The sequence below is a fragment of the Helicoverpa zea genome, chromosome 22, assembly GCF_022581195.2.
Source record: "Helicoverpa zea isolate HzStark_Cry1AcR chromosome 22, ilHelZeax1.1, whole genome shotgun sequence".
NCBI lineage: Eukaryota > Metazoa > Arthropoda > Insecta > Lepidoptera > Noctuidae > Helicoverpa > Helicoverpa zea.
This window is the reverse complement of record NC_061473.1, coordinates 6,363,551-6,379,757: the sequence shown is the minus strand read 5'-3', so window position 1 is coordinate 6,379,757 and position 16,207 is coordinate 6,363,551. Positions and strand designations below refer to the sequence as shown.

The 16,207-nt window shown below is 33.8% G+C and overlaps 1 protein-coding gene across 5 annotated transcripts in view; it reads right to left on the bottom strand.

Annotated features, from left to right (window-relative positions):
- The window catches only part of LOC124641358 (A disintegrin and metalloproteinase with thrombospondin motifs 16), a 167,120-nt gene extending 151,551 nt beyond the window's left edge, over window positions 1–15,569 (bottom strand). For 3 of the 5 annotated variants that reach the window (XM_047179420.1, XM_047179418.1, XM_047179417.1), the window contains exon 1: window positions 15,341–15,567. The gene's annotated coding sequence lies outside the window, so the exon portion shown is untranslated. Of the gene's footprint in view, window positions 1–15,340 lie in introns of all 5 variants that reach the window. The other 2 variants (XM_047179423.1, XM_047179424.1) reach the window with 1 other exon arrangement.
- Window positions 15,570–16,207: the final 638 nt, after the last annotated feature.

Sequence of the window (16,207 nt, the reverse complement as noted above, 5' to 3'; positions counted from 1 at the left end):
AAAACATTCATGTTTATTTATTATTGTTATATAATCTATAAGTTTAAATTGAAGAATTCAATGTTATACTAAGTAATATTTAAATAATAAGATAGTTAAATAGTGCATGAAATGGCCCGTTGTAATTAAAATAGTAATATATTTTAGTGTAAACAAAATTGAAAGGAGAATAGTGTACATTTTTTTGCTTATCTATAAATCGAACTATGAAATCATTTTTTGTTAACAATATGACGCCCTTTCTCCGGTATTTTACGGAAATTCAATTAGAAATATCGTCTAAACTGAACGGGGATGTTTATCAAGAAAAACTATAAATAGGTAACATGAAGCCAGTTATCACAATTAAATCATAAACTAAGTTAGGTTTACAACGCTATACAAACTCCTTTGACAACAAAACGTCCCGTTATAGGTTACCACAGTACATTGTACTACCAAAATAAAAAAGTAATAAATATAAGCATAGATAACCCACAGACTAGAGTGTGAAAACCAACACAGATTATATTTGTGAACACCGTTATGTACAGCGAAGGAAAACACTGGAAGTGTTGAGAAATTATCTACATATATTGACTTAAGTTAATTTATGTAATAACCGCTACCCAGTCTATATGAACTACTATTCCCGTAATGTATCATTGTTGGATTTATTTGATAGTAATCTCACATTGACGTCTTTAGATTTGGGATAATTTTTGCCAATGTAAAGTCAGTAGATCGTCTACAGCAGAGCAACAACCAGAATTTGGTAAAAGCCACTTATAAAATCCATCAGAAAATATATATCCGTACCGTTAAGTAAAAATGACTCCTCATAATAGGAAGGTAATATGTGTTTTGTACTCTATAAGACAAATTGATAAACTTTTTGAGTTACTTGTCAGATACACAACTAAGTTATACAAATATTATTGAATGCGGTTGCATTTCTATGAATGCTACAATACATTGAAATTGAAATAAATGAACATCATCTAATTTACCCGTATGTTGCGGTCGGCTAGACCTGTGTCAGAATTTCTGGCTTCTGATACCTATCCATTTCAAAGTGTAGGTACTGATGTTTGTATTTCTACCACTAGAATATTTAGTAGTTTTATTCGACGCGTGCGTATTTATGGTAATATTGTCTACCGTTAGAGCACTTACTTCGAAGTAAGTCACTTGACATCGATTTTTATGAACGGTTGTCTATTGATCATCAATTTGTTTTATAACAACAACATGATGAGTAATAGAGATGATTTTTATTATTGATTAGCCTATTATAATTATCTATGGAGACTATTATTGTAAAGAGGAAACACTTTTTTATTTGTTTGTTTGTACGACCACCCGCGGCCATCCAATACACCTATATCGGAGGAGTGCTGACTTGCAGTGAATGTGGACGAACATTCACTGCAAAAATTGGCTTTGTCAGTCACTGGAGAGCACACCAGCGAAGCTCTCAAAATTAAGCGCAGATCCAAGTCGCTGTGGCCGAAATCGGCCAGGATCAATATATATGTATTGGTACCCTAAAGGCTTTGCAAGTACTTAACAGATTTGATATACTTAATTACAATAATTTCACTGTTGGAAACCTACAGTCCGGAAAGTGGTAGGTACTCACGGGTCGCAGATGAAACTGCGGGAAAAGCTAGTATATTAAATGTAAAACCTACAAAACAAAAATACGTGATTTTTATATGAATTATTCTATATTAGCAAAATCGATAAATATCAAACGTCTTACGCCAAGATATACACAGCAAATTCGTCCTACTATGTATTAGTACCTAATAAATTCCTTTTAACACATCTATTGTAATCTTTATCCCGTTACAACAGTATTAGGGACTCACGACACGTCTGCAGACAGACATACATACGTACATACATACAGACAGACATGTAGATATAGTGAGTGAACTCGGGTCGACGGCCCGGGTACAGTTACCTTACATTGATCCTTACGGGTTAGCATATATGTCATTTTATTTTGTGTACATTTTGGCACATTGTACTTTTTCGAAAATGTGTGGAAAAATGGAGTAGCAAAAAATAACCGTTAATATTTACTTATGAGAGGAACTAATTAGAAACTAATCTATACTAATATTATAAAGCTGAAGAGTTTGTTTGTTTGTTTGTTTGAACGCGCTAATCTCAGGAACTACTGGTCCGATTTGAAAATTTCTTTCAGTGTTAGATAGCCCATTTGTCGAGGAAGGCTATAGGCTACTTTTTATCCCGGTACGGGAAGTAGTTCCGACGGGATGCGGGTGAAACCGCTGGCAGAAGCTAGTGTTATATCTATAGTAGAAGAGTTTATTGTTTTGATTGAACGGACTAATCTCAGGAATTACTTTTCCGATTGAAAAACTAAGCAAAGCTTGGACTTTACCACATCACTTATACCTTACCTACTCGTAGGTAAGTAAGTATAAAAAAAAAACATGATGTCATACTTAACTAATAAACTCTAATCTAAAAAGTAATAAGTTTCTTCAATCACACCTTAATCTGTTACGCAGGCACTTGACTTTTGTAGACACTAACTATTAATATCATACAATCTATTTCACAACATCAAGATGTCTTTGCCAATATCTAAGTTTATCTTCGAGAGAATGGGCAGAAAAAGCAACTGACGGTCATTACAAAATTCAAATTCAGCCAATCAGAACCCGCCATCAAACCTTTCTAGTCTACAGACTACAAAATAAGCATTTCCGTAATTACCATAATATCTAGACCGTCTTCAACCTATTTTGTAAGACTGAAAAAAAAGTTGCACACACAACAAATCAACACAATTCTTTTGACGGCACTATATTACGTAAAAAGTTGCTAAAAAATGATCAAGAAGTTCCCACAGAGACGGCAATACGTACATAGAGCAAATAAATGTATAGAGAGGTCAAACTACCGTGTCAGGGGGTCGAGCACACGGCGAAAGCATTGCCACATCGATTATAGCTTTTAAGAAGCGTCTGATTGCTTAATATACACTTAAAAGGTTATGTGTTATGTAAGGTCTGCATGTGCATAGGTCTGTGGTTAGTTAGGTAAGTTCGTAGTGCATTGGGCACATCTTGCGATTTATACTGTCACTCGGTTCTATGATCTTTATTAGTTGAAAGGTTTTTTCGCATCATTGCTTCACTAGATGATGTTACATTTATCTTATTCATGCCATTCTCTTAGTTATCGTTAAATATACTTCCTAGATTACAACTGTACATTATTCAAATATTATTGCAGATCTGAACTTCGCTACAAGACTTCACGATACTCAAAATGTTCGACCAAGCATCAGAGAGATGTCAAATGACTGGCTTTCCAAGGACAAAGTTATTTAAACTAGCAACACTTTTAAGTCTTAACTTCTTCGTTCTTTCACTTCTTAAACAGAAATGTTACTTTCGCATTTCATCATCCTCCGAGCCTTTTTCCCAACTACGTTGGGGTCGGCTTCCAGTCTAACCGGATGTAGCTGAGTACCAGTGCTTTACGAGCAGCGACTGCCCTATCTTACCTCCTCAACCCAGTTACTCGGGCAACCCAATACCCGTTGGTTAGACTGGTGTCAGACCTTCTGGCTTCTGACGACCCGTAACGACTGCCAATGTTACTTTCGCATTTATAATGTTATTAGTTAGGATTTGTTTAGATTTGTGCCTACTGACGTAACTGCACCCATTCAAACGCTTTCACTTTAGATAGGCATATAATTAGACCATTTAGGAAGTAAAATAAACGTCCTTTCACAGACTGCGTAGACTATTTGTATACTTAATTTCATTTTAATCGATTCAGTAGCTAACTTTCGCACGAACGCCCATTTTCACCATCAAATGCCTAAATTTAGGAATCCCCTAAGAGCATTTAGGGAACACTTAATACGAATTTCGTTTTCACCAAAGTTTAAGTTTCCCATATAACCTTTATTATTGGGGAAGCCCTTATTCTACGCAGTGTGACACTTAGTTAGGGAAACATTAAGAGATTTTTAGTAAAAACGAGCATAAGACAAAGTTGAGTTGGCACACTGCAAACTTTTAGTCGGCCGATAGTTTGTTCGGGCTCATATATCTGGATGGAGACGAAAGGAAGTGCGCAAATTACAACGATCAGGCTGTTACATTTATCTAAATATAATATCAGTAAGTAAGTATTTCAATAAGGTAAGTTCCCGATTACCGAAATAGCTACAAAAAAGTACGCATTATTGAAATATGCGGGCGTTTATTGCCTTACAAATAAACGGTAAGTTATTACATCAATTTGTAAGCCTACAGGTGAAAACTATTGAACCGAATCGTTGTTATAGAGTTGTTACAGAAGTATAGCTTTTTATGGAGTGGGCCTATAATTTCATCATGTTTTGTTGAGCATTCAATAGTAGATTTACGTGCTTACTTATGGCAAACAGTTATCGGACTTTCTGATTTCTTACTGCTCACCCACAAAGTCAGAATCCAGAAGGTCTGACCACCAGTCTTACCATGGGAAATCGGGTAAACAGGGTAAGGGGACTGTAGAGGTCAGATAGGCAATCGCTCCATGTAAAACAGTGGTACTCATCTGCATACGCATAGACTGGAAGAAGATCCCAATATAGTTGGTCGGGTGGATGGTCCAGTAAATTATAAAATTAGCGAATAAGTAATACAAGTAAAAAATACCATCAGTTCTGTTATTGTAGACAGTTACAGAACAGCCGAGGAAATTAAAACCAAGGTTCAGAGATCAAACAAATAATTTGGACGATTTCACTTCTCCGTAACATTGATACCGTCGATAGCAGAGGAAATATCTTCGGAATAACCTCACGTTTTTATCGGCATTAATCAATATGAAACTTCTTCCGCATTCATTTCTGCTACTGGTAGAGGCTATTTTAGTTTAATTTTGTCATGTATATTATCTATAAATATATTTTTTTGGTTACTAAAATACATTGTCATTAAAATGAGGAACTATTAGACCGATATAAAGAATAATTTCAGAGTATCCGTTTGGGCACGATCCCCGCTGACAGCGATGCGGACGAATTTTTTGATACATGGTTTTAATTTTGCCTTTTGTAAATATGTCGATTTAATTTGTTATATAAGTGGGTATGTATTTCTGTAAATAGGAGTTTGTATAAATCTATAATGTTAATATTAATATAGAAAGAAAAACCAGTTTTAGATACCCTGTTTATCAAAGTAAAAGTAGAATGGATACTTTTTATACGGGTGTGGGGAATAGTCCCTACAGACGCGGGCGGGACCCTCATCAAGGGGTTCATCTGATGATTTCTTACCTCAAAAAAAAATCAGAATTCTAGATCATTTTAATATCATCCTCTGCAAATAGGTTTATCACAATTACATGCTTCTCAAATCCAAGATGACCTCGCTCACTCCTCCACTTATAAAGAAAATGATAGCATGAATAATGTCCCCTAATTTCCTTCAGGGTTAGTTTCTCAAGTCGTTAGCCAACGAGCGGCGCGGGCGCATTGCGTCAATACAACGCTCTGCTGCGCAGGCGCGAGCCTTAGTTTTTTATGCAAGATTAGGGTTGACCTACATACCTCGATTTACTTTTTTCGCTGCAATATAATGTTTAATGAACCCTTTCCAGTTTTATTTATTTGTGAGTACAGTTGGGTCTGTAACGAATTCATATTCTACATCACTCTTTCTAAAAAATCAGACGCAGCAAAGATATGAAAGAGATGGATCCTATAAACATACTGTTCTTTCAAAGATTATGATGTATCTTTTTTAATAGGTATGGCATCTCACAGTTCAGCCCAGGAGGCCGTGTACTGCTTAAATGGACTTTTCCCTGTGGATGCCTAGAATTTAAGGCCTCCAACCAGGGGCGTATTATGTTGTATCTACAAATGTATGGTAATACATTTATTTTTTAAGGTACCTACTTGTCCCTGAAGGAAAGGCTCCGAAACATCTTAACCAATTTGAAATGTCACTGTTGGGAAGCTACACTATCCCCGGGTGCCACAGTTCATATTTTATCCAGGTGCGAGTAGTTGTATGTAGGTACCTATATAGTTTCCACTAGACGCGGGTGACAACATGGGCAGAAGTTTTAAATACTTCCGCAAAACATAGAAGATAAGAATAAGAAACAGACATGCGCCATTTAAATGCTATGTATTCTTCATTCTTATCTTAAGATGAACTGAACTTAGTAAAGATTATTTTGTAAGGATGCGAAACTATGCAAGGACAAAGGCAAGAGGAACGACTGTTGTTCTTTAAACATAAGTAAATACATATATAGCTACAAACAAACCTATGTACTCACGAACTACTTAAAGTGTCGCTAGCATTCCACGAAGTAGATAGACAGATGTAGCTTAAAAAGGAGGCTATATATAATAGAATAGTTTGTATAGTTCTCAAATATCTTTGGCCTACAAAGTAAAAAGTCAATTAATGACTCCAGCATTCGCATTAGTGTTTCGTTTATACATTTCTGCCGTTGTGAAGTTGCCACAAAATTATTGACGAGTAATAGTAAAACTTAAACCGATTTATATAAAATATTTGGTAAAGCCTTACATAGGATACTTTTTAACCACCTGCGGGAAGTAGTCTCCTCTGGACGCGAGTGGCACTATGGGAGCAGCTAGTTTTACGTACATATAACTTCACAGTTCTTTTTTAATAAACCACACAATTTCTACAAGCAAAAAAGTGTCAAAATCGCCATCTTGTTTTTGACGTTGACAGACGCCAATATAATGATTTTAACACCTACAGTGTGATGAAAAAGTCTCGCTAATTAAGTTAAGCATAACAACAATAATGTTGAAATATTTAATAAGATTTTTTATTTCTACAAAATGTCTCAATCAATCTAATTTGTTAAAATAATTAAACGAGAAACAATTTTATTTTTGCTTTTTCTTATTATTTTTGGAAATATTTAGATTAGGTAGGATATGTAAAATATGTATGTATCAATAAGATATATTATTATGTAAATAAACCGAGAAACATATATCTAAACATTAGGCAAATTAAAGTTAAACTACACGGCAGAAATTTTAAATAAAGAAATTCTTAACTTCAAGCCAAAGTACCAAGCTAAATAATATTTTGTACAATTATTATAACCTACAATCATTCATCAGATCCTCTCATTATCACGAGATAAACCTTTAATTCTTACATCAAAACAAAAGAAGAATCGATGGCAAAGATTAAATAAAAACAGAAACGGCACTCATTAACACAAACCTACGTGCGATATCTCATCTCATTGACAATTTAGGTTACGATAAGCACGTTCCAGATAGACTTATAACATCAACATTGTACGTTCTTTGTTGATAACCTTCGCCCTCCTAATACTGCTATTAACCGTAGAGAACCTAAATATATAACATGTTTAGTAATATATAACATAGCAACTGGTATTGAAATGGATTTATCAGTTATGTGAGTTCATGAACGAAAGTTCAGCACATAATGTTAGATGCATTTTAAGAGAGATGCTCTCTGACTCTATGCAGAATAAACTGTGAGCAGACAGTTGATCTGATGGATAGAATTTTATATAATTTATCAGTTCAGTAGTCTTGGAGTCTTCAGTGTACAAAACAACAACCAAAAATCTTTTTTACATACATAAAACCGACTAATAATAACGTAATCAAACGTTCTCCTAAGTATGACAAACGCTATGTTGAAAACTGCATCAAAATGGTTCAGCCGAACGTGAGATATTCGCATGTAAACATACATATGTGTACATGTCGAACTGAGAACCTTTCTTTTGAAGTCGGTTAAAAAATAAAACCTCTTTAACTATATAATATTATAGATAACAGATCGAGCAAGATAAATCAGAAGTAATATTTCTTTACAACATTTGTTTCATAACACTGACCGTTTTAGGGTAATTATGAAACCGGCCCTAAAATAACGATAACAATAACATGCAATCCATTACATAAAGTTTCGTGCAAAACTGTGCATTATCTGCACATTTTTTGTGCAAATTGCCACGATAACCCGTTTGCACGATGTTTTGCACAAACGATGTGTTTTTGTTATTTTTTAGTATAATGTGATTAAGATCTACATATTTGCACCATTTAACTATAACGATAACCAAACTATGAAATACATAACAAGTACTGAAAATGGTTCGGTTATCGTTATAGTTAAGATTTTCAGTACTTACTTCAAATAGTCTTAAAAATCCTTTGCTTTTTTGCAGTAATATATTGTTAAAAGGCCTACGATGCGCAAGAGTGCCTCTAAGGCCGCTGCCTCGAATTTTGCGGGCAGCGGGGCGGCAGCGGCGGCGGCGCGGGCGCGGCAGGATCTTACGCGTATAATCAAATGGACCGGCCCTCGAATACAGCGGCGCGGGAGCGGGCAACGAGCGGTGAGCTCCATTCAAAACGGTGACCGAACGCGCCGCCGCCGCTGCCGCCCCGCTGCACTATGGGACGAACCTGTGCGTTTCATCTCAAAATTCTGTAACTTTTTTGTTTCTCGATATTTTGCATTGAAATTTTGTGTATGTACGTCTGAATAGTTATGCTATTAGATAAATAAATCGCTGCAACTTTAAATAATAGATTTATTACGGAAAAAAAAGTCAAATATAAAATTTTGAAATTTTTCATACAAAAATTAAATGAAATCGTTATAATGAATTATTTGCTTACGTTACATTACAAAAAAAATATTAAGAAGTTAATAAAAAGATTATGGCATAACTTTAAACAAAAAAAAAACATGAAATTTCTCATCACTTGCCAATATTTAAAGCCCTTTAGCTTCGTCAAGTAGTTCTTTTGGTATCATAGTACTGTTTCAGTTTAAGCTAGATATATAGGGGTCAGAAGTATACAACAACAAGTGCAGAAAGTCTTCCATTGTGGCAGACCTGGAACACTTTCTAGCGTGTGATTGAACCGATATTTCTAATAGTCTTTATTACGCGTCTTGAGCATCTGCCGATAATTGGACTATTAATAAAACTGCAAAATGTTCTTTTATTTTGATACCATGTATAAGAATTTTGTGACTGAAGATGGCATATAGTATAACTGTGCGGTCCCCAGCGCATAGTCACCAAACTTAACTGCGTTTACAGAAAATCCCGATGACATGGTTTCTGCAGAACATTGATAGTTTTGGAAAAATCTCCTTGCCGTATTTCCGTCACTGCTATTTCCAGAACCTTGACGAGGTTTATCAATGTTTAAAGCCAAGCAATTTTCGGAAAAGAGTTTGAACGTACTTCTCTTTTTCTTTAATCTTCTTATTCTCTGGAGTCGATGCAGACCACTTTAGAACAAATCGTAATGAAATTTTATTTGATACTTTGCATAACCATTTTCACATCTGTTGATAAATGAAAATTGTCCAACAAATATTTTTCAATGTCTGAAGTACTTTTCCCGCTTATTATCTGAGCACATATTGCGTCGAAAACAAACGAATTCACTCATTTTTAATTTTATTATATTGCAGTTAGTCACACAAAGAAAATATTCGGACACATTGATGAACATGCTGAAAACCCGAGTATTTATAGGACGCTAGTTTTAGTAACTTGTGAAAAACCAATGAGAAAAATGATAAGAATAGTTCTCACTTAGATAAAAAACTATGCAACATGATTTTTATCATATGTACATGTGGTTAGAATGTTCACTGCAAAAAAAAATATCATGAGAAAAAATATTTTGGTCCATATTTCGGCTTCTAGCTCGAAATGGCACAGTAATGACGCAGGTTTTTTTTATTTCCCTGTAACACTGAATAAGTAAAGTATCTTAAAATGTCATTAACTCGACACCGGGAGCCACCGATAACAACAAAACCTCCACTTGAAAATTAGAAAGACGTAAAATTTCCTTATGACGTTTAAAAATTAAATAAAAAAACAAAAAAATATATATGTCATAAAAACATAACGGAATCGTAAATAAGAGATCTTAAACTATTCAAAAATGTATAATACTAATATATTTCCTTGAAAGATATAGAAAATATCTCAAGTTGAACTTCTATAACGAGTAGTTTAGTTAATATGAAATATTCAACGTATGAAGTTTGAATGTAATTTTATGCAAATAAAACATTTTTTTTATTTTTTTTTACTTCGGTTTCGGATAGGTCTATTATTAATGATTGTAAAACAATCAAAACAGTTTCAGTAACACTACCTTTGTCTCAACCATTTTTGAGACGGAAAATACTGTTTGGTCCCATAGTGCGCTGCCCGCAAAATTCGAGGCAGCGGCCTAAGAGCGAATGTGAGAGCTAGGCTAATAGCTCTAGCCTATATAGGAAGCCTAATGATTTGCTATTTCCTTATGAGTTTTTTTTCTTTTCAATTATTGCAATGGCTGTCTGCTAGTGCCTTTCCTATTGAGAACTTTATGAGTTAGAATGTGAAAGATTAACAAAACAATACAAATAAAAAATACACTATAAAATTGAAAAGTTTGAATTGTAAATGAACTGTATAAATAACGCCTATTTTTTTTTCTAATTGGTAGATGTATTTTGAACAATATTGATCAGTATTATTTCGCGAAACTCAAGTCAAAGTTTAAGTTTCAATAATAACAAACAAATAAACAACGCTTTAATTACTTTTAATGTTAATTAAGTCTAGCTATTACCACTTATTACTAATTTATTCAGAATACCTGCTTAGCCACATATTATTTGCGGAATCGACAGCTTTTTAGCACCATCGTTTTTAATGAGAATATATTTTCTAAGTTGACATCAGCACTCACCCGTGACCTGACATTAAGGTTAAGTTCACACTGGCGAGAGTTCGCGCGATTTTATTTATAATAATTTAATAAAGAGGAAACATGATCTTATTTACTCCTATATAAATTCTTAATTCTTCTATACATTTTTTTTTTGTGTGCACAATTTTTGTTGTAAAGGCTCTTAAACTACTACACTAACTTGAAAAAAAATTCACTGATGGAAAGATACTTGTAAAATATCTAGTTCTTTATTTTTATATGACACGTTTTTAAATGGAATATATGTTACGATTTAACAAGATTAACCTTAGTTTTTTTATTCTAACCTAAGGTCAATAAGCTTCTGTGTCAGTTATATGTATTTTCGATTATTTTGGTGTATTTTAATAATGGCTGACACTTCCTCACACTGCACCCACAACGAGAGCGGTCTGATGATGATTTTCCACAGAAACACACAACGCGCGTTTTACAACGTCAAATGTAAACTCATCTTAAAACAAAGATTATTTAAATAAAAACTCGTTTGGAATGGTCATCGCCATGAATAAAGGCGCGGTTCCACCGCAGTGCACGCTGTGCACGGACACGCGGCGCATTTTAGCTGCGTGTATTCATTTGTTTGACAACGTGGGTCTACATTTCCACTGAAGTACACGAATATGACCCACGACTATGTATAGCGTGGCACGGCGCACGGGTAGACCCACGCTGACAGCGTTGAGCTACGTAACCGCTTACAACAACTGCTCTGCGATAACCGAGCTGTACATAGTCGTGGGTCTTATTCGAGTACTCCAGTGGAAACGTAGACCCACGTTGACAGCGTTGAGCTATGTAACCGCCTATTTGAGCAAGCCACGCGTGTATGAATGACGTCAATTCATGCGTAGCCTCTCCGTGGGTTGCAGTGGACACAACCACATACATTTTCTTACAAAGCGAAGCTTAATACACGTGCGTAGCCTCTCCGTGCACCGCGGTGGAGCCGCGCCTTTATTCATTACTTATAATACGATTATTAAAAATTAATTGAATCTATTAATTTTGCACGGCGAAATATTTTTTCGCCTTTTTGCAATTACGCCTTTTTGAGCCTTTTTGGGTCTTTGATTTTGGTTTAGACTTAAAATATTTTTGTACCTAGTCGTACCTACAAGACATAAATTTACATCGAATGAAGGCACTTTTTCCATTTGTATTACATTTGATTTTACAACATATGACAAAAAAATACAGCAACATATAAAACCACTACCAAAAAATTCCTTTCTAGCACAAAAAAAAAACCATATTCTATTTTACATATTCTAATTTCTATACTCACTTTGGGTCCCTAGTATTTAGTGACAAATGTTACTCAAACAATTTTACTCAAGTAAAATCAAATGTATCAAAGCATTATAATACTACTCCGATCTTCCTCATATTCATAATATTGACAATATACTCAGCATCAATTATACTATAATTTCCGTTTAATTGTATTTGAGAACAATTACCTCTGAACGAGAGACTGAATGGCACGTATCATTCAATATAGTGATAATAATATTATCTATTATTATTTATGTATCACAATAACGATTGTAGCTGTTTGAGATCATTTTAGCCGACTTCAAAAAATGGAGTTGTTTAAAGAGCTGTTTTTTTTTTTTTCAAAAAAGGAGGAGGTTCACAATTCTAATCTTTGTATTTTTTTTTCATAGTCATTATAACCTTCATAGTTGGTAACTAATAGAAACTTTTTGCAGTAGTTAAAAGTAGCTTGTAGCCTATCTCGATAGAGAAGCGATCTCACACTGAAAGAGTTTTTCAAATCGGTCAACTAGCATCTTAGATTAGCGCTATTGTTTTGATAAAAAATTGTGGTTGTGGATTATAAGATGAACGGATGTACCTACTCTTTATATTTTTGAATATACATACAGTCTTCATTCACGTTCAGTATCTAGGTATAGGAAAATACTCATTTATCCATTTTATAATTGTAGGTATAAATGACAAATCAAGTAAAAACTGAATTGCTTTATCCTGCCAGTATTTTCGTCTAAATAGTTTTTAATATAAGTAAGAAAAAAAACTTGAAATGCCCTATTAATGATGATGTAACGCGAACTATCTAAACAACAGAATCCGCTTGACACCACCGGTCCTTAAATATTTATACAAGACAGACCAAGTCAACATTGTGAGTAGCTAAACGACGCCGGCGCATAAGGACGAGATCACACTCAATGTAAAAAATAAAGAAAAAAGTTTTTTTTTTTTTTTCATTTATGAAAAATCATGTAAAAATGAGTAAAAATTAGTAAAGTATGTGTAAGACATCTAATTGATAAACGCTTTTTTAATCATTTAAACACAAGCTTTACTTAAATACCCTGTCATATCAGATTTTTTTTAAAAATAACGTTCTCAATAAGGATCTTTTCTCAAAAATTCAAGGTCAGATAACGCTTAATATAAGCTTGGGTTTTCCACTTTTTTTTATACAACACACCAATTGGTATAACAACATAGGAGGACAAAAATGAACATTATTATCGTGATGAAAAACGTTGGTAATATCAACTGAATTTAAAAACAAAAGAACTGCAGGAAAAATCATGAGACTGTTTTCACCCATAGTTTTTCTATCAAAATACTATAAAGTTAGGAGCTGAAAAATTATTCTGCTACTTATCATATGACATTTTTTTTTATAGTTAACATCATTATCTTCTTTTATTTATAATAGAAATACAATACCTATAATATGTTTGTAATGTACTATGTAAGTTTATATTAAAGTACGCACGAGTACACATATTATATATTGTAGTGAAGAAATATATTTGCAATGCAAGGGCAATGTTTGATAACAAAACTACTATATTTTGGTTCAGCTACACTCAACGGAGATAACCTTTTAGTTTATTGAACAAATTATGACTCACAAGTGAACTAGGTCTTGAAGACTTGATAAAGTTTGGATATTTCGCTTATTTTTTATTTTTAAATAATAAAGAAAAATTGCTTAAATTGACAGTTAAAACTGTCCTAATCGTATGCACTAACCAAAATTACATAAAATAAAAAATGACAAAAAATTTACTACAAAATAAATTCAGAATTGAAGTTATCAAGTCAATACTTGTCGAATATTTCTCATATCCACTGGTAGACGGTAGACTGGTGACATTCGCCAATAATACCATAAATTCGCGCATGATGAAGGCACCTTTATAGTTCAAAGGTTGCCATACAGGTTTAACAACTGACCGGATTATAGAATTAATAAAATATTTAAAATTACCTCACAAATGACAGATTTTTCCCACTAAAAGGTATATTCGAATCTTTTTTAATCGATCCCATGTTTTGCGATCGATATTAGTTTCTTTAACTTTTAGGTACTATTTTAACTCGATTTATGATTACTCGAATCGATTAACGAATGTGCCTAAACTTTATGGGTTTTTGTTTTTTTTTTTTCTATGGTAAAATTTTTCTTAATTTATTCTATGGGACTTGATTTTTACCGATTATTGGCTGATATATCGTCAATTATATTTAGATTTAGATATTATTTAAATAAATTATAGTTTAGGTATTTTTATGTTATTAATAAATTAAATTATTTATTAGCTACATGACACTTTACAAGTTTTAAGTTACAGGTATCGTTTTCAAATCCTTGTCACGGAGATATTTGCTTATGTACTTAAAGGAATTTATGAATATTCATCAATTACCTAAGTTATTTCTGTTTCTCTAAGTTTCTATTTTTATTAATCGCTAGGCATAGGTAGCTAGTTTTCTACTACTAAAGTATGTATATGTACTGGTAGAACACAATTTTACATAGAAATCTGATGATTTCATTAAAAAAAAAAACTTTTTTAATGTGACATTACTCGTCATTTATAGTAGTTAGGTGCACGGCAATAAAGGCCCCTTATTTTTTCGCCCGTCAATAAAACATCAAAGTTGAAATGTTGAACACTTAACAACGTATTACGGATTGCGTTTTTATTTACAAACACTGTTTAATTAAGTAATTGCCTCACTGTCTCGTTGGGTAAGCTGGCTAGCAACTCGACTCGTAATCACTTATGTTCGAGTGAGCACTCAACGTGTAACAATAGTAGGGCCCGGGGTGTCAGGTTTCAAGTCCTTTTGTTAATAAATAAAATATGTTAATGTTCACAACACCTGATTTTATTAACATTTTTATGTGTATATTTGTTTTCGATCCATCGATTCTTCGAAAAAATATAAAGTACAATTTTTTCCTTTTTTTGCAATTTCTGATCGGGTTCACAATTTTTTTTTTTTTTCCTAAGTTTTTAATAATTTTTTACATAACATTGACGTTTCTACGACCTTCGCAAATGGAACCTATTAAACGATTTTATTTATCGACAAAACCGGATCGGTATCGATCGGACAAATAACGCTCATAAGTGGTCAAAAACTAACGCATACTGCAATATATTTGACGCGTTCTAACATCTAGGCGGATATTTCAAACAAAAATTTCGCAACTTTCAGTCACAGTTCCGAGTTGCATAATACAAAACTCACCGTGTAAGGGTTAGCGTAGGAAGGGAGGGCCGGGGACACTGTAGTACAGAAAATCACAGTTGAAGCACTTGTCAGCCATGCACATAATCCTTCATTGGGTGAAAGGGCACAGGGTCTTTTAAGGTTCAAACGCACTCGCGACACAAATTTCCGTGTGAGGAGGAAAACTGATGCCGCGTGGCGCGTGCGGCGCGTACGACGGCCAGCGGTGACTGGCGAGCGCGCGCGCCTCCCCACGTAATAAAACCTTCGCTTTTCAAGAGTGGGGCGCGGACGGCTTTTTGAAAATGGAACCCGAACCTTACCTGCCAGTTCGTTCCCGTTATTTTGGGGTTTTTCTTGAAGAGGTTATTGGAACTCTTTGCTGGTTTTTGGTTGTTCGGACTATTTTTAGTTTGGACTTTTATTTATTGTTATTATGTTTTTGTGTATCTGTTTACGTTTAAGTAAGTTTGTTTGTTAGAATGAAATGTGTTATTACGATTTATTTATAGATGCTAAAAACTAACATTAAATTACACGAATATTTTTAACTTTGTTTTATTGAAAGATTCGATTGCCCAACATAAAAGTTGACGTTAAAATAGTACTCATTTTATTTACAAAGTCACGTCATAATAAATTAAAATAATATATAGAGCATACCTACGTGACGAAATCTGCGTATTCTAAATATGTTTTCCTTCATTTATGACGTCGATGAATTTTAAATTAATTAGTTCTCTTAAAAAAGGCACTTTTTTGTGGATATAATATGCCATGGGGAAAGACCAAAATCATAAAATTGTAACTCATTAATAATTCAAAACACTATTTAGGTAGCACCTTTTATAGTTCCAGCAAACTAAAAATATTTCTTAGAAATAA